The 21,651-nt window shown below is 47.8% G+C and overlaps 1 protein-coding gene across 1 annotated transcript in view; it reads right to left on the bottom strand.

Moving 5' to 3' along the window:
• Window positions 1-16,147, bottom strand: part of LOC139265605 (gap junction alpha-3 protein-like) — a 52,708-nt gene extending 36,561 nt beyond the window's left edge. Inside the window, exon 1 of the mRNA XM_070882728.1 lies at window positions 15,522-16,147. The gene's annotated coding sequence lies outside the window, so the exon portion shown is untranslated. The remainder of the gene's footprint in view (window positions 1-15,521) is intronic.
• Window positions 16,148-21,651: the final 5,504 nt, after the last annotated feature.

The following is a 21,651-nucleotide window of genomic DNA, read 5'->3' as shown; positions in this document are numbered from 1 at the left end:
GCTCTGCGCTTGCGATCTATTAGTTCTTGGATCTCCTGATCATTCTCATCAAACCAATCCTGGTGTTTTCTGGTTGAGTGACTAACCATCTCTTGACAGGCACTGGTTATGGAGGCCTGGAGGGCAGACCAAGCGCTGTGGGCATTCTGCATCTCAAGGTCATCAAGGCACACCAGGCTAGCTGTGAGGCGCTGGCTGTATCGGGCTCTCTTAGCAGGGTCTTTAAGTGCCCTGGCATTGACTTTTTTGCGGCACAGCTTCTGCTGCCCCCACTGCTTTGGGGCTATGTTGATGTCAATGACGCATCGGATTATGCGGTGGTCCGTCCAGCAGTCGTCAGCTCCTGTCATGGCGCGGGTGATGTGCACATCCTTGCGATCCCTGGCTCGGACAATGACATAGTCGAGCAGGTGCCAATGTTTGGAGCGAGGGTGTTGCCACGATGCCTTGTATTTGTCCCTCTGGCGGAACAATATGTTGGTGATGAGAAGTTCATGTTCTAGACATTTTGTCAGGAGTAGGGTACCGCAGGAGTTGGCTTTCCCTACCCCCTCTCTGCCAATCACACCTCCCCAGAGGGCTGTGTCTTTGCTGACCCTGGCATTGAAGTCACCTAGGAGGATCAGTTTGTCTTCCACAGGGACAGAGATTTTTCGAGGTTGGAATAAAAACCCTCTTTAGTCTCATCCGTTGCATTGAGTGTTGGGGCATACGCACTGATGACTGTGGCGCATTGGTACCGGGATAGGCTGAGTCGAAGAGTCATGAGGTGTTCGTTAACCCCGCAGGGGGAGTCTTTGAGGTGGTCGACCAGCTCATTTTTGATGGCAAAGCCGACCCCGTGAAGGTGGCGTTCTTCTTCTGGTTTCTCTTTCCAGAAAAAGGTGTAACCTCCACCTTGTTCCTTGAGCTGGCCTTCCCTTGCCCGCTGGGTCTCATTTAGGGCGGCAATGTTCTAGTGATGACAGTGATGGTTGACAGGCTATCCAACTGTAGACAACTTCAAAGTCAAACATGATCCTACCCTCACCCAGAATCTGCACTCCTGCGCTTCCAGTAGGGGTTGTGTATAGCAACCTGGTCAATTTCTCCTTTTAAGCTTGATTCCAGTGAGCAATATGTCATTTAGGTATCAACCACGACATGTGAATGTCAACACACAATATTGATATCTACTCATTTTTGCATGCAAGCAAGGAAAGAAATGAGATATGTGCACTGCTACATTTTCAGGATCTTTTGTTGTGTATTTGGGAACTTATACTAAAGATTTATCATGCCGTGAAAGATTGGCTAGTTGAGTTAGTACCAAGTAATCCTTTCCTATATGTGTTTCTCATTAAATAGCTCGCAAAACTAGAAAATATCCAATGGAGCAAGATTGCAGTAAATGTCATCGTATACATTGCTACCTACCCTGATCAGTAGAGGGCAAGAGTGTACCATTCTCAGATAATAGTATTGCTATCCTAAAAATACAACACATATTCAAGCCTTTTTTTTAATTTTTCCCTTCTTCGTATGAAGGCAGTGACTCATGCTGGGCACAATTCCATGGGTATTGGAAGTACTTGGGTATCTTGTCTAAGTGACTGACCTTCCTTCGCATGAGATTAGAGATTGAGTCTTGACTCTCCACCTCTTAGACTGTGCGGATGGAGACTGACCTTAATGTCTATTTCAGTGCTTTTTATAGCAGATGTCACCGGTTAATTTTTCCCTTTCTAACCCAGAGCACTAAAGATAATTGCAGTGGCCTGGCATAGCCAAACGTTGATCAGCAAAGATCAGAAATCAATCCTTTAGGAAGAGGTTGGTATCAGTGTGATCTATTTCATAGAATTATGAAAAGTTTAAAAAATAAATCTTAAATAATAATTGCTGCAGAGTTAGGAGTGATACTGAGCTGACATTGATGTACTGGAGACGTCGCCAAACAGGTGGAGGACAAGGAGTTCATCAGCAATACTGTCACTGTTTAACAGGAGTCACAGGAATAGGAAATTAAAGGAAACACAGATGCTTTTTATGCAATAAGAAGAAATACTAAGGAGAAATGTATATGAAATTATATTTTTAAAAATGGAAAAATAAATTAAAAATGGGAACATTATTGGTTTGTAATGGGAAAGACAAAAGAAAGACATGCATTTATAAAGCGCCTTTCACAACCACCGGATGTCCCAAATCGCTTTACTGCCAATGAAGTACTTTTTGAAGTGTCGTCACTGTTGCAATATAGGAAACATAGCAGCCAATTTGTGCACAGTAGCTCCCACGAACAGCAATGTGAAAATGACCAGATAATCTGTGAGTGATATTAATTGGTTATCATCTTCACAATTCCATAGATTTTAGAATGGTTCCCACAGATTGGAAGGTAGCTAATGTAACCCCACTATTTATGAAAGGAGGGAGAGAGAAAATGGGGAACTACAGACCAAGTAGCCTGACATCAGTTGTAGAGAAAGTGCTAGAATCTATTATTAAGGACGTGGTAACAAGGCAGTTAGAAAATAATAAGATTCGGCAGAGTCAAAACGGATTTATGAAAGGGAAATCGTGTTTGACAAATCTGTTAAGAGTTTTTTGAGGTTGTAACTAGTAGAATAGATAAGGGGGAAACCAGTGGATGTGGTGTATTTGCATTTTCAGAAGGCATTCAATAAGGTGCCACACACGAGGTTATTAAACAAAATTAGGGCTCATGGGATTGGGGGTAATATATTATCATGGATTGAGGATTGGTTAATGAACAGAAAACATAGTAGAAATAAACGGGTCATTTTCAGGTTGGCAGGCTGTGACTAGTGGGGTGCCGCAACGATCGGTGCTTGGGCCCCTGCTATTCACAATTTATATCAATGATTTGGATGAGGGGACCAAATGTAATATATCCAAGTTTGCTGATGATACAAAGCTAGGTGGGAATGTAAGTTGTGAGGCCTCAAGGAGATATAGACAGGCTAAGAGAATGGGCAAGAACATGGCAAAGGGAAAATAATGTGGAAAAATGTGAAGTTATCCACCTTGGTAAGAAAAATAGAAAAACAGAGTATTTTTTAAATGGTGCGAGATTGGGAAATGTTGGTGTTCAGAGGGATCTAGGTGTCCTTGTGTAAGAATAAAAGTGTTTAGTAATGATAAAATTGATTCTGTATATATAAATATTAAAAGTGTAGATTTTATGACAATATTAAAAGAAACAAAATGGATGACTTCCCAAGTTCATGTCAGCATGGCTTTGAAACTCACCAAACTAGAAAAGATGTTAATTGGAAAGCCATTAACCTAATCAAGGAATGGCTCTGGCCCTCCAGACAGACACATGTATGAGGAGAAGCCAATCAGGAATGGCCCTGGAAATAATACCCAATCCTGAGGCTTTCTGAGAAACAATGGCTGTAAGGGGTGTAATTATCCAAGCAAAGATTGCTGGCTCTCTCTTCTCCTTAGCACTCGGCAAATGCAGGAACCTCCCTCCATAGCAGAAGCATGGATGAATGCCATGTGCTAGTGCTTTGCCAAAGGGAAGTAAAGTATACCTTTTTATAAATCATTATTGTAACATCATTGTATCTGTTGTAACTAAGTAGTTCCGTAGAATAGCTGACGACTGCTGATAGGTGTGCATGTGTGTGTGTTTAATAAACTATTCCAAATTGTTTTAAAAGAATCGGTCTTGCTGTTAATTTAATGCCAGAAATGTAGAAATCTTACAAAATTGGGGGCTCGTCCGGGATCTGGCGAGACAGTTTTTGATTATTCTTTTGAACCATTGGAAATCTTGGGAGTTGCGATTCTAACCTGTGTTGCGAAGTGTAAACTATAAACTTTTAAACGGATCAGGAGAATTTGCGTCTTAAGGAGCAATCATCTCGGTAGTTGGAACTGTTTAAGTGGGGACCCACCAGTGGTTAAATTCAAAAGACACAGGATGAAGGGATCGGTCATGTATAGAAAGCCATCAAAAGATATAGAGATAGTCTATCAGGAGAAAGCATACGAAAAGGTATCCATAAAGGACATACAAGAGTTGCCGTACTTCCGTAAGGGCCAACATGCCTCCTTTGGGGAGCTCATGGCATTTGTCCAGGAGAAATTAAATCAAGGAGAGCTGCGGCCAAAATGGGTAAACGGTCTCTTGGCATTCTGCGCACATTACTGTGCTCAGAGTGATGAGGAATTAATGGGACAGGATGCAAAAGAGCTTCAAAATTTAAGGGAAGTGATACAAGATTTAAAAGACCAAAGGGCAGTTAAAGGAGGGAGAAATACAGCATTTGAGACAAGAATTTGATCGATTAAACCACAGTATTAGGCAAGTAGAAAGAGGGGCCGAACAGGCAGCTTCGTTGCTACAGCAACAAAGCCTCTCAAATTTAAATGTCACAGCAGCCGACAGTAAAGCGAATGCAAACAAATTAGAGTTTAAAAAATATAAATTGGAAAACTTGGGGCTCCGGCAAGAGGTAGAAGATGCTAGGGGAGCATTAAGGGAAGTAATTAAGAAGCCATATAGGGAGGCAGACCACTTCAGGTGCCAACTAGAAATAGCGAGGCGAAAAAGTAAGTTAGAGGAGCAGCAGGCCCTGTATCTGCAGTAACATTGGGAGCCATATCAGAGACAACAGAAGGAGACAAGTGGGAGACAGATTGGGAAGAGGAAGGCTGTCCGTATAATCCCCAGGAGGGTGATGAAGAATGGGATACCTTGGAGACATGAGGGCGAACCGTAGCTGTAGTAACCACTTCTTTACGACGTAATGTGCATGGTCACATCACCGGTGACTATGCTGACTCATGGCCCATATCTGGTGCTGACGCCAGGGCGGGTAGCCACGAGTTGGAGCCCATTAATGATGGGGACGACCCACCGGGAATTAACAGAAGGTGGGCAAATTTCAGGAGAAGTCACCCCGAGTTAGAAGAGAGAGACTTAACACGAGTCCTCCTCTTAGCCTGTTCCACTTCCCTGAAAGATAGTCTACCAGACGCAATCCTCCAGCCAGGCACAGTGGCTGATGTAGTCATGACCGAGATCCTAAACCATTTAGGGATGCAAAACTTAAACTTAGTGACTCTGCTTAATCAGCCCAAGCACTTTTTTGACTGACAGGTGACAAGCCCCGCCCCCCTCCTGGCCCAAATCATTCCATGCGCATGATGCGAGCAGTAGGACCTGAGGCCCCGACTCTCTCCCCCTGGCCGGCTTTGGCCCAATGGCGGCGGGAGGCAGCCGATAGCGGCGGGTCTGGGCCCAATGTCGAGGGAGAGAGATGGCGGCAGGAGGGGGCCGCTAGCGGCGGGAGGCAGCCGGAGTAGTCCGATGGCGAGAGAGAGGCTGGGGGGAGTGGGAGAAGTGGGTCCCCGAACCATAAGTGGGACGCTGCGACCGACTGTGCCTCCCGCTGAGCTGCGAGCCCCAAGCCTCCGACTGGACCCCCGGGCCTCCCGTGATCCGCGAATCCCAAATGGCAGCAGGTGGGGGAGAGAGCCCAGGGGAGGGAGAGGGAGAGAGAGAGCCCGGGGGAGGAGGCGAGAGAGAGCCCGGGGGAGGGAGAGGGAGAGAGAGAGAGAGCCCGGGGGAGGGAGAGGGAGAGAGAGCCCGAGGGAGGAGGGGAGAGAGAGCCCGGGAGAGGAGGGGAGAGCGAGAGCCCGGGGGAGGGAGAAAGAGAGCGAGAGAGAGCCCGGGAGAGGAGGGGAGCGAGAGCCCGGGGGAGAGGAGGGGAGAGAGAGCTCAGGGGAGGGAGAAAGAGAGAGAGAGAGAGTGCCCGGGGGAGGGAGAGAGAGCCCGGGGGGGAGGAGGGGAGAGAGAGCCCGGGGGAGGAGGGGAGAGAGAGCGAGAGAGAGAGAGAGCCCGGGGGAGGGAGAGGGAGAGAGAGAGCCCGGGGGAGGGAGAGGGAGAGAGAGAGCCCGGGGGAGGGAGAGGGAGAGAGAGAGCCCGGGGGAGGGAGAGGGAGAGGGAGAGAGAGAGCCCGGGGGAGGGGCAGGGAGAGGGAGAGCCTGGGGGAGGGGCAGGGAGGGGGAGAGAGAGCCCGGGGGAGGGGGAGAGAGAGCCCGGGGGAGGAGGGGGGAGAGAGCCCGGGGGAGGAGGGGGGAGAGAGCCCGGGGGAGGAGGGGGGAGAGAGAGCCCGGGGGAGGAGGGGAGAGAGTGAGCCCGGTGGAGGAGGGGAGAGAGAGCCTGGTGGAGGGAGAGAGTTTAGGGGAGGGAGAGGGAGAGAGAGAGAGAGAGAGAGCCCGGGGGAGGAGGGGAGATAGAGAGCCCAGGGGAGGGAGGGAGAGTGAGAGAGGGCGAGAGCGCCCGGGGGAGGAGGGGAGAGAGAGAGCCCGGGGGAGAGAGAGCCCAGGGGAGGAGGGGAGAGAGAGCCCGGGGGAGGGAGAGAGGGAGAGAGAGAGACCGGGAGAGGGAGAGAGAGAGCCTGGGGGATGAGGGGAGAGAGAGCCTAGGGGAGAGAGAGAGAGAGAGAGAGAGAGCGAGCCCTGGGGAGGGAGGGAGAGAGAGAGAGAGAGAGAGAGAGGGGGAGCCCAGGGGAAGGAGAGAGAGAGAGAGAGAGAGCCCGGGGGAGGGAGAGAGACCGCGAGCCCGGGGGAGAGAGAGAGAGAGAAAGAGAGCCCGGGGGAGAGAGAGCCGGGAGAGAGAGAGAGCCCGAGAGGGAGAGAGAGAGAGCCTGGGAGAGGGAGAGAGAGAGAGCCTGGGGGAGGGAGAGAGAGCGAGCCCAGGGGAGGGAGGGAGAGAGAGAGAGAGAGAGCCCAGGGGAGGGAGAGAGAGAGAGCCCGGGAGAGGGAGAGAGCCTAGGGGAGGGAGAGAGAGAGAGAGAGAGCCCGGGGGAGGGAGAGAGAGAGAGAGAGAGCCCGGGAGAGAGAGAGAGCGCCCAGGGGAGGGAGGGAGGGAGGGAGAGAGAGAGAGAGCCCAGGGAGGAGAGAGCCCGGGGGAGGGAGAGAGAGAGAGAGAAAGCCCAGGGGAGAGAGAGCCCGGGGGAGGGAGAGAGAGAGAGCCCAGGGGAGAGAGAGAGCCTAGGGGAGGGAGAGAGAGAGAGCCTGGGGGAGAGAGAGAGAGAGAGAGAGAGAGAGAACGCCCGGGGGAGGGAGAGGGAGAGAGATAGAGAGAGCCCGGGGGAGGGAGAGAGAGAGAGAGAGAGAGAGAGAGAGAGCCCGGGGGAGGGAGGGAGAGAGAGGGAGGGAGGGAGAGAGAGCCCAGGGGAGAGAGAGAGAGAGAGAGAGAGAGAGAGAGAGCCCAGGGGCGAGAGAGAGAGAGAGAGAGAGCCCAGGGGAGAGAGAGCCCAGGGGAGGAGGGGAGAGAGAGCCCGGGGGAGAGAGAGAGAGAGAGAGCCCAGGGGAGGAGGGGAGAGAGAGCCCGAGGGAGGGAGAGAGAGAGAGCCCAGGGGAGAGAGAGAGCCTAGGGGAGGGAGAGAGAGCGAGCCTGGGGGAGAGAGAGAGAGAGAAAGAGAGCCCGGGGCAGAGAGAGAGAGAGAGAGAGCCCGGGGGAGGAGGGGAGACACAGAGCCCAAGGGAGGAGGGGAGACACAGAGCCCGGGGGAGGAGGGGAGAGAGAGAGCCCGGGCGAGGAGGGGAGACACAGAGCCCGGGGGAGGAGGGGAGACACAGAGCCCGGGGGAGGAGGGGAGAGAGAGAGAGAGCTTGCGGGGGAGGAGGGGAAAGAGAGAGAGCTTGCGGGGGGGGAGAGTGAGGGGCCAGGGGTGGTGAGTTTGAGGGGGTGGGTGTGGGAGGCGGGAGAGTGAGGAGCCGGTGGGGGGGGGGCGGGGGAGGGAGGGAAAGAGTGATTGCTGGGGGCGGGGGTGGAGAGAGAAAGAGACTGGGGGAAAGAAAGAGAGCCTGGTGGGGGGGAGGGGGGGCGGAGGGAGACACGGGTGGGGGGGGGGGTGCGGGGGAGAGGGTGCAGGAACGGAGAGAGGGAACTCGGAAGATGGATAGAAGGATAGTAGGAGTCTTTAGTTCATCAATGTCAACTCCTTTAGAAAAAGTGATTTTCCCCCCTCTAACCAAACTGGAATGAACACTTTTAAAAGATCTAATTAACGACCTGAGTCAGTGAACAGTCAAAAATTAAGCATTTTATCATTGGCTGCACCAGTGTACATTGATCAGTGAGTCGCATTATCCTGCTGCTTAGCGGTTAAACAATACTGAGTATTGATCAAAGGACAGTTTAACAGGAATGTTACTCCATTCAGATATATAAGTGAACTGTGACTCTGGAATTTTGCATCACAACTAGATGTTCACATTTTCCTTGTTCACTTTAACAGAGTTTCATTATATAAGTTGAGGCAGAATGGATATACGTGTCATCACTATGGGTGTATGAGTATTATTGACAGCACGCTTCTTTTTCAACTTTCAGTCAGATATATATAGCCCCTCCTCAAAATTCTCACCCTCAACCCCTCTGTCCTCGCAAACTACTGACCCATCTTCAACCACCCTAACTGCTCCAAAGTCCTTGGATGCATTGTTCCCTCCCAAATCTCTGCCATCTCTCCCTGTTTGAATCTCTCCAATCAGGGTTTTGCCCCACCACAGCACCAAAATGGTCCCATCCAAAGACACGATCGACATTCCCCGTGACTGTGACTGTGGTGCACTATCCCATCCTCAACCTCTCTGCAGCCTTTAATTAGGTCGACCACACCATCATCCTCTAATGCCTCTCCTCCAGTGTCCAGCTCAGTAGGACTGCCCTTGCTTGATTAAACTCTCACTTATCCAGCAATGGCTTCTCTTCCTCCTCCAACACATATCTCCAAGAATCTATCCTTGGACCCCTCATCTACAATATGCCACTTGGTGACATCATCCACATGGGATCAGGTTCCACATGTCATCATCATCGTAGGCAGTCCCTCGAAATCGAGGAAGAATTGCTTCCACTCTAAAAGTGAGTTCTCAGGTGATTGACAAAGACTAATTCCCGTATTGGACTGGACACAGGTGGGACAGACAGTGGTGGTTGAAGGAAAGGGTGGGTGTGGAGTCTGGTTTGCCGCATGCTCCTTCCGCTGTCTGCGCTTGTTTTCTGCATGCTCTTGGCAATGAGACTCTAGGTGGTCAATGCTCTCCTGGATGCTCTTCCTCCATTTAGGGCGGTCTCGGGCCAGGGATTCCCAGGTGCCAGTGGGGATTGGTGCCGGTGCACTTTATCAAGGAGGCTTTGAGGGTGTCCTTGAAACGTTTCCTCTGCCCACCTGGGGCTCGCTTGCCATGTAGCGCTTGCTTTGGGAGTCTCGTGTTGGGCATGCGGATAATGTGGCCCGCCCAACGGAGCTGGTCGAGTGTGGTCAGTGCTTTGATGCTGGGGATGTTGGCCTGAGCGAGAACACTGACATTGGCGCGTCTATCCTCCCAATGGATTTGCAGGATCTTGCGGAGGCAGCGCTGGTGGTACTTCTTTGAGGTGTCTACTGTATATGGCCGCACAGCATTGCCCCCCGGCCATCAAAATCCATGGCGCGGCCTTGGACAAAGTGGACCATTTTCCATACCTCGGGAGCCTATTATCAGCAAGGGAAGACATCGATGACGAGGTCCAACACTGCCTCCAATGTGCCAGCGCAGCCTTCCGTCACCTGAGGAAGAGAGTATTTGAAGACCAGGACTTCAAATCTTGCACCAAGCTTATGGTCTGCAGGGGTGTAGTGATACCCACCCTCCTATATGGCTCAGAGATGGTTCCACATGTATGCTACTGATAGTCCAGCTCTACCTCTCCACCATCTCTTTCAATCTCTCCACTGCCTCTATAGTGTCAGCCTGCTTGTCCAACATTCATCCAGTTTTGGATAAGCCACAGTTTTCTCCAGTTAAAGATTGGCAAGATCGAGATCATTGTTTTCAAACGCCATCACAAACACCATACTCTCGCCACCAATTCCATTCCAATCCCTGGCCACTGGCTCAGGCTGAACCTTTTTTTTTGCAATCTCTGCATTTAGTTTGACCCTGATCTGAGCTTCTAATCTTATATCCTCTCCATCCCAAAGACCACCTATCTCCGCCTCTGTAACATTGCCTGCCTCCACACCTACCTCAGTCCACCATGCTGAAACCCTCATCCATGCTTTGCATCATCTCCAGAATCAACCATTTCAATGCTCTCTGAGCCAGCCTCCCATCCTCCCTCTGAAAACTTCAGCTCATCCAAACCTCTGCTGCCGGTATCCAATCCCAGACCAAGTCCTGCTCATCCATCACCACTGCCCTTGCTGACCTAAATTGTCTCCCTGTCCTCCAGCATCTGAAACTAAAAATTCTCATTCTTGTATTTAAATCCCTTCATAGCCTTGGTCCACCTTATCTCTGTAACCTCCTCCAGTCCTACAACCAGCCCCAACTCTGTTCTCTGACTCTGGCTTCTCGTGCACCTCCCCTCCCTTCACCACATCATCTGCAGCCAATAATAGACTGGAAAGCTCTACAAATCAGAAACCAATCACCAATTTCATTAATTATCTTTAATAAATGATGTGTAGCTAACTTCCAGGGATTTGTCATTTCTTTTGCAACACTCCCACATTCCCAGAGATTGTTATTTCTTTATATAATCTTCCCCCGAGGTCAGATCACACTCCATGTAATTCATTCCTCGAGTTCTGTAAAATTCAATCCCAGAAATTAGTGACTCACTCCCAAGGATCTATCATTCTTTATGCAACTCCTTCCCAGACATTATATTAATATATATGTGTATAAAAATCATCTCAAGACAAGAATATACAAACTTTAAGTGATCTCAAGGGAGAAGTTATGCAATAATCTATTTTTATAGATTTGTGGTTTGGTTTGGATATAAAACAACATAAGATTTTTGTTAAAATTCCTCATCTGTGGAAAGTTGCACATATCCTATTCTTAGTAAACTACTTAATTTCAAATCAAGGTTATTTATCATGAAATTAACCACTCGGGCATCTCGATTGCATTTCTTATTTCTAAAAATGAAGCTGTGTTGAAGCATGCAAACAACTATTTATGCTAAATGAAGAGATAGTGTATTATTATGCAATATAATCCAATGAACTAAATGATTCCATCCTGTATCACAAGCATCATTTTGATGTATCACTGACTGTAGTACTGTATTGTAAACACAATTATGAGGTAAATAGATGAGATGAGGGTAAGCGGATGGTTTCTACTTTTAGAGTTTACTCTGTCACTGCTGTGATGGAAATTCAAAATCTTCTCATTCATTAATCTGCCCTGGGTTTCTCTATTTACAATTTGATGTTAAACTGAGGCCCTGTTTCCCCTCTCAGGTGGGTGTAAGAGGTCATCCTGATCAATGTTTATCTCTCAACCAACACCTAAAACAGATTATATTTATTTTATTGTTGTTTGTGAGAGCTTGATGTGCGCAAATTGGCGGCCATGGTTCCTACTTTACAGTGACTACACTTCAAAAGTACTTAATTGGCTGTAAAGTGCTTTGAGACGTCCTAGGTCCTGAAAGGCGCTATATAAATGCAAGTCTTTTTATTTATTTCCTTCCTTTCTTTCCTTGCATAGAAAATATGATGCGTGATGCCATGCACATACACTTTGTTATTAATAGCATCATTGCTTTGTCATGTGGGACTTTAAAATTATTGAATGATTCCTCAAATTGACAGTCTCACCATGATGGTGCCTTGTAATTAGCTGTATACAGAGAAGAGTGCAGTGATGCTATTGGTAGCATTGCATTGTCATCACATCATTGATCTTGTTTGGTCGGACAAATTAATTTTGTCAGCTACAAGCTAAGGTAAAAATATTAAATGCACTCTGCTGAATCTAAGTGGGTTACTGTCGGATATGATACTGAGCCATACACTGGGGGTGGTCCCATGTTTCATCTGTGGTCTATTCTGAGTTATCTGGAGTAGTGGCAGCACCAGTACAATTTGCCTCAGGGTCCCAGGCTAAGAAGGTTAACATTTAATCTGGATTCTCATGACCATGGAAAGGGAAAAAGGAGACTTTTTTAAGACATGCATTACAAAATGTCATGCTTCAGTAAATCTGCCATGATGTACTGCAGGCAAACTTTTAAAGTCGGCTGCTCTAAGAACGAAGCCTGCCCAAAACTACCAAAAAGTTGGATTGAGACCACCCAAACTCATTATACTTGAGATCCTTACAGTCATCAGAGGGGATATTTTTATATTTTTCAGTTCTATTGTTTAAAGATCTTTCTGACTTACATGTGACTTACCTCTACACCACCTTTCTTGATTACTTGTCTGACATTTAGTCTTGGATGAGTTTAACTTTCTCCAGCTGAACATTGGAAAAACCAAAGCCATCGTCTTTGATCCCTATGAAAACATCAGTTCCTACAGCGCTGACTCCACCTTTCCAAGCACTGTCTCAGACTGAATCAGACAGTTCAAAAGCTCGACATCCTGTTAGACTCTGATTAGATTTCTGACCTCATATCCTCTTCATCACAAAAACTTCCACCACTATGACATTGCCAGGCACAATCCTTACCTCGCTGCAGCTGAAACAGACTTGATTACTGTCGATGCCTGCTTCTCTTTTTCCACCCTCCATAAACTTCAGTTTGTCCAAAACCCCACTTCCTGTATCCTATCCCACACTAAGTCCCGCTCACCCATCACTCCTGCCCTTGCTGACCTACACTGGGTCCTGCACTCCTGACACTTCAAATGTAATTTCTTTTGCCATTGTCTTTAAATCGCTCCATGGTCTTAACCCCTGTCCTATCTCTCTAACCTCCTCCAGCCCTACAACCCCAAGCCCCAAACTTACTGTTTTTCTAACTCAGACTTTGTGTAACTTCCCCCTTTGCCTCACCATTGCAGGCTGTGCCTTCAGGTGTCTAGGCTCTACATGCTGAATAAGCAACATATAGCTTCATTTGCATAGGGTATGAAGTTGTAAGATTAATAAATTCACTGCAACCAATGTGTTAGTCTTTTATAGATCTTGCTATTATGGCACCAGTAAAATTAACCATTTGCTAGTTTGGATTTACAGATACTGCATGATGAGTTCATTCTAGAATTATTCATTTACTCTTTTTTTTAAAAGGGGAAAATTTATCAGGACTGGAAGATGTAGCATTTCTTAAGCATTCCTATTTCTGTTATACCATGGCCTACATACAGAATCAACTTCTCTCTATACTCAACAATGTGCATTGACTCGTTAACTGAGGGGAGCTTCCTTCCCCACTGTGATATTTCCTTTTCCCACAAGTCATTCTTGTGAACTTGCCTCATAAGATTGCCAATTTAGTGATAGTTCACAAAAAGTTATTGACTCTTTTGTGCCATGGGCTCATGCTCACTAGGATCTGAATTAAAGCTGCACCTTGAATCTGTTTTTTTTGGTGGTTGAAAATCAGTTGTTGGTGAGGACACTATTAGAACTCCCTGATTTGCATTGAGAAAAGTACAATGGGAACTTTTACAGATAGGGCCTCGGTTTAATACCTTATCCAAAATATCGCTTCTCACTTCATATTTCATAGGATTTGAAGTAGATATAGGATATGGAGTGCATGGATTCTTTAGACAGCTCCCAATTGGAGGGTGAGTGCAGCGTTGGTGGAAGGGGAAGGCAGGTGTCATCCCATTGTACTCCAGCTGAGAGAGAGTCGGCAGCACTATATTTGTCTGTTTCATTCCCTTCTAGACCAACTGTTTCTGCTGCGAGGTTTTCTGGAGGTGAGGACATTTCATTTATAGTGTTCATTTCACTCAATGTGACTGGGCTGTATTTAGTCAGGAGGGTTGCAGTCAGACCTCAGCTAGCCCACCTTACAACAACCTAAAACACCTCTAAAAGACCATAGGGCTTTTGAGACTGATTATGCCAGCTTCCTTTCTCCCAATAGGCCACAGCAAGCCAGGAGACTCTCAATGCCCTTCCCACCAAGCCCTGGCTGCAGTGAATGACACTGCTGTCTCTAACCTTTCCCTACATTACAACAGCGACTAGACTTCAAAAGTACTTAATTGTAAAATGCTTTGGGATGCCCTGAGGTTGTGAAAGGCTCTAGGTAAATGCAAGTAACATTCGCGCCACACAAGTACCAGGCAATGACCATCTCCAACAAAAGAAAGTCTAACCACCGCCCCTTGACATTCAACGGCATTACCGTTAATATCCTGGAGGTCACTAGTGACTAGAAACTTAACTGGACCAGCCACATAAATACTGTGGCTTCAAGAACAGGTCAAAGGTTGTGTATTCTGTGGCACATGACTCCCCAAAGCCTTTCCACCATCTACAAGGCACAAATCAGGAGTGTGACAGAATACTCTCCACTTGCCTGGATCAGTGCAGCTCCAACAACACTCAAGAAGCTTGATACCATCCAGGACAAAACAGCCCGCTTGATTGGCACCCCATCCACCACCTTAAACATTCACTCCCTCCATCACTGGCACACCGTGGCTGCAGTGTGTACCATCTACAAGATGCACTGCAGCAACTCGCAAGGCTTCTTCGACACTCTTCCAAAATCCGCGACCCCTACCACCTAGAAGGACAAGGGCAGCAGGCACATAGGAACTCCACCACCTATAAGTTCCCCTCCAAGTCATATATGATCCTGATTTGGAAATATATCTCCATTTCTTCATCGTCGCTGAATCAAAATCCTGGAACTCCCTCCCTAACAGCACTGTGGCCAAAGAGAAAGAGATTGGCATAAATAGAGAAATAGCATTGGAAGAGACAGATGTGAAGGAGGAGAAAGACACACACAGTTGAAGGCAGAGATAGGACGAGATAAGCCAATAACCGAGACAAAGACAGCTGAAATGGCATGGTTGGATGATTCCAAGAAGTATAAAATAGACTGGGAGTTGAAGGTGACGGTCATGATTTTGCCTGACAAGTAATCTAATCAACAATGACTACACTTCAAAAGTAACTTCATTGCCTGTAAAGCGCTTTGAGACATCCGGTGGTCGTGAAAGGCGCTATATAAATGCAAGGCTTTCTTTAATCATATTTGGCCCACTCACTAGTTGAGGCAAATAGATACAGTTGTCAACGCTTAAAAGTTGGAGACCCTCACAGACAGCAGAGAGAAGCAGTCATCTGCCATCAACCTGGCCTGGAGTCAAACTCAAGTGCCAGGAATAAAATGACAGTATACTTATTCAGCATGACACACGAGACCGAACTCACTTTTGGAGGAAATATTTCCTAAATGCTTAGGTTTTTTTGTAAGGTCCTGGTTACTGTGCAACACTTTAAAGATTTATCCTAATTGTTTATGTAAATATTTGTAGCAAACTAGTAAACTCGGTTTAAAGTCCCGCTCCTATGGATCACATTCTGTTCAAACTTTTTTTTAAACTTAAAGTTTCCTTAAAATGTAATGGTTTGCTGTTCTCTGAATTTTACCTCTATTTAGTAAATAAAAGAATGAAGTATGTTCTGTAGCTAAATAATATATATATATATTCAAGATGTCCTCGCAATGTGAGCAGCATAAGTAGCAATGAACATGAAAAAGATCGCCTAACCATCACCATTACCTTGCTAGCAGAAGATGACAATCAGAGCAGATCGCAGAATATATGTGATACCAGCCTCCTCAGTCCTGTCGGTAAGGGTCTCCTAGCACTTCATGGCCACTTGATAATCATTTCTCGAATCTCGTTGAGCCTTTGTCCTTGAACTTAAATAAAACGTTACGTTTAAAAGAAAAAAACGTTCTTCTTTCCAAATGGTATCCGCGGGCGTTGAACATTAACCAGCCGAGAGGGGAGGCTGCGCTTAAACGCTGTCGCCTCGGTCCTTGTTTTAGCGTTTACAGCTCAATTCATCTCGAGTCCGGCTGCTTGATTCGTTGCCTGATGGCTCCGTTTTTGAAGCAACTCTAACTCTTGACGGTAAAGTTGGGAAATGAATGAGTGACGGTGCCACCAACCAATGACACCGTTCACCCAGCTCGGGACCCCTTCTAAATATAAACTCGGCTTGCGTTGGTTTCAGGGTGGGACTTGTCTTATCAATCCCAGGACAGGAATTCCGCTGAGTTTGTCTGCCTGGCTGCCGGGGTTACAATCTGCCTAAGACTAAGGCTCGCCTTCGGGTTTAAAGAGCTGCCCTTTGCCTCCTTGCCTGCTGGTTACATTCGGCTGGTTTGCTCACCAATGGGGGTGAGGGAGCCTGCGAGAAATATACCCAGTAACTCCACAAAGATACCGCTCGGGAGTACCTTGAAATTCTCACAATGAAATCCCCTTTGGAAATAAGGCGTTTTACATTGTTTAAAAGGAATTAACCGCTTAAAGTCAAACCCTCCACCTCCACAACCCCCTCCCCCAAGATTTACAGGATTTAAGACCTATAACTGTTAGCAATAGATAGCCTGACTTTAAATAAAGAATAAGGAACAGGGAGACTTCTAACCAGACAGTAATCTCATCAAGTGAGACATAAACCGCTAACGCTCAATTTCCAGCAGTTCATAAACATTTAAACAAGGAGATGAGATCATCCGCAGACATTGCTGAAGCTGTTTTTGTTACCGACAGGCAGATCTGCAGTAGCCCCGTTTAGAGTGCTGGCAATGAAGTGTAATAAGGAACGTGTAATACTTACTGGAAGTACACTCTATAGGCAAAACTTATACCACAGAAGAAAGAATAACATGACCAATACTGTTGGAATGTTATAGCATTACCAACTATTTATGTATGTCAGCTGTGCCTCAGTGGCAGAACTCTGGCCTCTGCGTCAGAAGGTTGTTGGTTCAAGTTCCACTCTAGAGACCTGAGCACATCATCCAGGCTGACACTTCAACGCAGTACTGTGGGAGTGCTGCACTATCGCAGGTGCCGTCTTTCAGATGAGATGTTAATCATCATCATAGGCAGTCCCTCGGGATCGAGGAAGACTTGCTTCCACTCTTAGCATGAGTTCTTAGGTGGCTGTACAGTCCAATATGAGAACCACAGTTTCTGTCACAGGTGGGACAGATAGTCGTTGAGGGAAAGGGTGGGTGGGGAGCCTGGTTTGCTGCACGCTCCTTCCGCTGCCTGTGCTTGATTTCTGCATGCTCTCAGCGACGATACTCGAGGTGCTCAGCGCCCTCCCAAATGCACTTCCTCCACTTAGGGCGGTCTATGGCCAAGGACTCCCAGGTGTCAGTGGGGATGTCGCACTTTATCAGGGAGGCTTTGAGGGTGTCCTTGTAACGTTTCCTCTGCCCGCTTTTAGCTCGTTTGCCGTGGACGAGTTCCGAGTAGAGCGCTTGCTTTGGGAGTCTCGTATCTGGCATGCGAACTATGTGGCCTGCCCAGCGGAGCTGATCAAGTGTGGTCAGTGCTTCAATGCTGGGGATGTTGGCCTAGACGAGGATGCTAATGTTTGTGCGTCTGTCCTCCTAGGGGATTTGCAGGATCTTGCAGAGACATCGCTGGTGGTATTTCTCCAGCGACTTGAGGTGTCTACTTTTCAAGGTCCATGTTCCTGAGCCATACAGGAGGGCGGGTATCACTACGGCCCTGTAGACCATGAGCTTGGTGACAGTTTTGAGGGACTGATCTTCAAACATTCTTTTCCTTAGGCGGCCGAAGGCTGCACTGGCACACTGGAGGCAGTGTTGGATCTCGTCATCAATGCCTGCTCTTGTTGATAGGAGGCTCCCGAGATAGGGGAAGTGGTTCACGTTGTCCAGGGCCACGCCGTGGATCTTGATGACTGGGGGGGCAGTGCTGTGCGGCAAGGACAGGCTGGTGGAGGACCTTTGTCTTACTAATGTTTAGCCTAAGGCCCATGCTTTCATACGCCTCGGTAAATACGCCGACTATGTCCTGGAGTTCAGCCTCTGTGTGTGCACAGATGAAGGCATCATCCGCATACTGTAGCTCGCGACAGAGGTTGGAGTGGTCTTGAACCTGGCCTGGAGACGGCGAAGGTTGAACAGCTTCCCACTGGTTCTGTAGTTTAGCTCCACTCCAGCGGGGAGCTTATCAACTGTGAGGTGGAGCATGGCAGCGAGGAAGATTGGGAAGAGAGTTGGGGCGATGATGCAGCCCTGCTTGACCTTGGTCCGGATATGAATTGGGTCTGTGATGGATCCGTTGATAAGGATCACGGCCTGCATGTCGTCGTGCAGCAGGCGGAGGATGGTGACATACTTTTGGGGGCATCCGAAACGGAGGAGGACGCTCCATAGACCCTCGCGGTTGACAGTGTCAAAGGCCTTTGTAAGGTCGAAGGCGGCCATGTATAAGGGCTGGCGCTGTTCCCTGCATTTTCCTGCAGCTGTCGCGCTGCAAAAATCATGTCCGTTGTGCCCCGGAGGGGATGAAATCTGCACTGCAACTCTGGGAGGAGCTCCTCGGCCACGGGGAGAAGACGATTGAGAAGGACTCCAGCAACGACTTTCCCAGTGGTTGATAGCAGGGAGATTCCACTGTAGTTGCCACAGTCGGACTTGTCCCCTTTTTTAAAGATGGTCACGATCACTGCATCTCTAAGATCTCCCGGCATTCTCTCCTCCCTCCAAATGAGAGAGATGAGGTCGTCTATTCACGCCAGTAGTGCCTCTCCGCTATACTTCAGTGCCTCAGCAGGGATTCCATCCACATCCGTAGCCTTGTTGTTTTTTAGCCGTCTTATGGCCTTTTCTACCTCGTGCAGTGTTGGGGTCTCATTGAGGTGGTGGCGGGTCGCATGCTGCGGAATGGAGTCGAGAACACTCGAGTCAACGGCAGAGTTTCGGTTGAGGAGCTCTTCGAAGTGTTCATTCCAGCGGGCCCTGACTGCCTCGGTGTCCTTGATGAGTGTTTCCCTGTTCTTGGCCAGGAGTGGGGTGGGGCCTTGGAAGTTTGGTTCGTATGTGGCCTTGACTGCGATGAAGAATCCTCGCACCTCATGGCTGTCGGCCAGCTGCTGTATTTCCTGTGCTTTCTTCATCCACCACCTGTTCTTTAGGTCCCGCGTTTTTTGTTGGACCTTAGCCTTTAGCCGTCTGTAATGCTGCTTTGCTGCTCCCGAGTTGGATTGCTGTTTAAGACTCAGAAATGCCCTGCGCTTGCAGTCTATTAGTTCTTGAATCTCCTGATCATTCTCATCAAACCAGTCCTGGTTTTTCCTGGTTGAGTGACCGAGTGTCTCCTTGCAGACACTGGTTATGGAGGCCTGGAGGGCAGACCAAGCGCTGTGGGCATTCTGCGCCTCGGGGTCATCAAGGCACGCCAGGTTAGCTGTGAGGCGCTGACTGTAAAGAGCTCACTTAGCTGGATCTTTAAGTGTCCCGGCATTGACTTTTTTGCGACACTGCTTCTGCTGCCCCCTTCGCTTTGGGGCTATGTTGATGTCAATGATGGATCTGATTAGGCGGTGGTCCGTCCAGCAGTCGTCAGCTCCTGTCATGGCGCGGGTGATGCACACATCCTTGCGATCCCTGGCTCGGACGATGACATAGTTGAGCAGTTGCCAGTGCTTGGAGCGAGGGTGTTGCCACGATGCCTTGTATTTGTCTCTCTGGTGGAACAAGGTGTTGTTGATGACAAGTTCATGCTCTAGACATTTTGTCAGGAGTAGGGTACTGCTGGGGTTGGCTTTCCCTCGCCCCTCTCTACCAATCACGCCTCCCCAGAGGTCTATGCCATCGTGTCCCTGCCCACCCTGGCTTTGAAGTCGCCGAGGAGGATCGTTTGTCGCCCGCAGGTACGCAGGTCAGGGATTTTTCGAGGTTGGAGTAAAAACCCTCTTTGGCCTCATCTGTTGCATCAAGTGTTGGGGCGTAAGCACTGATGACTGTGGCACACTAGTTCTGAGATAGGGTGAGTCGAAGCGACATGAGGCGTGAGTTAGTCCCGCAGGGGGAGTCTTTGAGGCGGTCGACCAGCTCGTTTTTGATGGCGGCCGACTCCGTGGAGGCAGCGTTCTGCCTCTGGTTTCCCTTTCCAGAAGAAGGTGTAACCTCCATCTTGTTCCTTAAGCTGGCCTTCCCCTGCCTGCCGGGTCTCTCTTAGGGCTGCAATGTCGATATCAAAGCATCTAAGTTTCCGGGCAATTATGGCGGTGCGGCATTCCGGTCTGTCGCTGTTGGGGTTGTCCATGAGGGTCCTGATGTTCCAGGTCCCAAACTTCATGTTAGAGGAGTGGAAGATGCCTGTGCGTGATTTCTTTTAACGTGGGGTGATCGTTGCATGCCGGCTATCACACGGGCTTAGCTGAGCGAGGTCTTGGTCCAATGGCAAGGGGCTCCAGGACTACTGGAGACCAGGCACTGCTATATGGACCTAATTGCCTACGGCGCAGTGCCTGTCTGCCTTTTCAGAAGTATGTTAGAGGCAATATTCAAAGAAGAGCAGGGGGAGTTATTCTGATCAATATTTATTCCTCAGCCAGTATCTAAAATGTCAACGTTCATCTGATAACACTCCTGTGTAGCGCCTTGGGATGTTTTACTATGTTAAAGGTGCTACATAAATGCAAATTATTGTTGTAAAGCACTTTGGGTATCCTGAGGTCATGAAGGATGCTATAAATGCAAGTCTTTCTATATATAAATAGAGAGAGAGACTGCATCTTGTGAGTGGTTTTATTCTAATTTGGTCTGCTCTTTTGCCAGTATAGATGGCATACTGAACAACAGCTGTCAACATATCCCATAACATTGAAGTGTGATTAAAATAACGATTGTGATATATACATTTCTGGTTTACAGAATGATATACATAAGTGAAAATAATGTTCTATATATATATACTAAGTATGTCAATATATGCATTATAAATAATAGCCAATAGATCAATATAATGAAAAGTTTTGTGTCTGACACATTTGTATGCTCTTAGAGTGCTCAGATTTCACATTGATTAAAAAGCAAACAAAAAAACACATGAAAATTAATTTTATTATCTCTCAAAAATGTTTAAATAATCAACAGATAAAATGTTAAATAATTCAAAAAGAAACCATTTCACTTTCCAATCTCTCCACAACGTTTGCCTGCACAGACCTCCCCTCTCTCAAAGCCTAAGATTATACAAGATGCTAATACTGTTAGGTATATAATATGTTTTTTTTACATATTTAAAAACATTGTAAATATTGTGGCAGCTATATATTATCCAAATAAGGCAACTGGGACTTTCCTTTTCCTTGTGCGGAAAAGCTCGGACTGTACTCGGCACTTCCTCATGGTGACAATGCAGAGACCAGGGCCGGAATCTTTACTTTAGAGTCGGGGCGGGTGCGTACGGGCCGTGTAGCGGGTCACCATCCTGAAGTTTTCAACAGCGCGTTCTGCACTGTGCGTTTAACTCAATTACATCAATTGAAACATGCGGGTTTCCCGGCCCAATTAAATGGAGTGGGTTTGATGATGTCACCGATGACATGTTTTTAGCACGGATATTTAAAGCAGCTGTACACACATCCCGGATGAAAGCTGTTGTAAGAGAGATAAAGGAGTTTGGACTGGCTACAAATTGTTACGTATCACTGATATTTGTGTGGGTCATGGAGTCACACAGACAGAAGGCTGCACAAAGATTCTCTGATGCCTCCCTGGAAGTGCTGATCCAGGGAGGCAGAACACGCAAGGAGGTCCTTTTCCCTGCGGATGGCCGCAAAAGACCAGCCAGAGACATTAAGAGGGCATGGCTGGAGATCACGGAGGAGGTCAACAGCAGGGAT

The sequence above is a fragment of the Pristiophorus japonicus genome, chromosome 6 (genome assembly GCF_044704955.1).
Source record: "Pristiophorus japonicus isolate sPriJap1 chromosome 6, sPriJap1.hap1, whole genome shotgun sequence".
NCBI lineage: Eukaryota > Metazoa > Chordata > Chondrichthyes > Pristiophoridae > Pristiophorus > Pristiophorus japonicus.
This window is presented reverse-complemented; position numbering and strand designations above follow the sequence as displayed.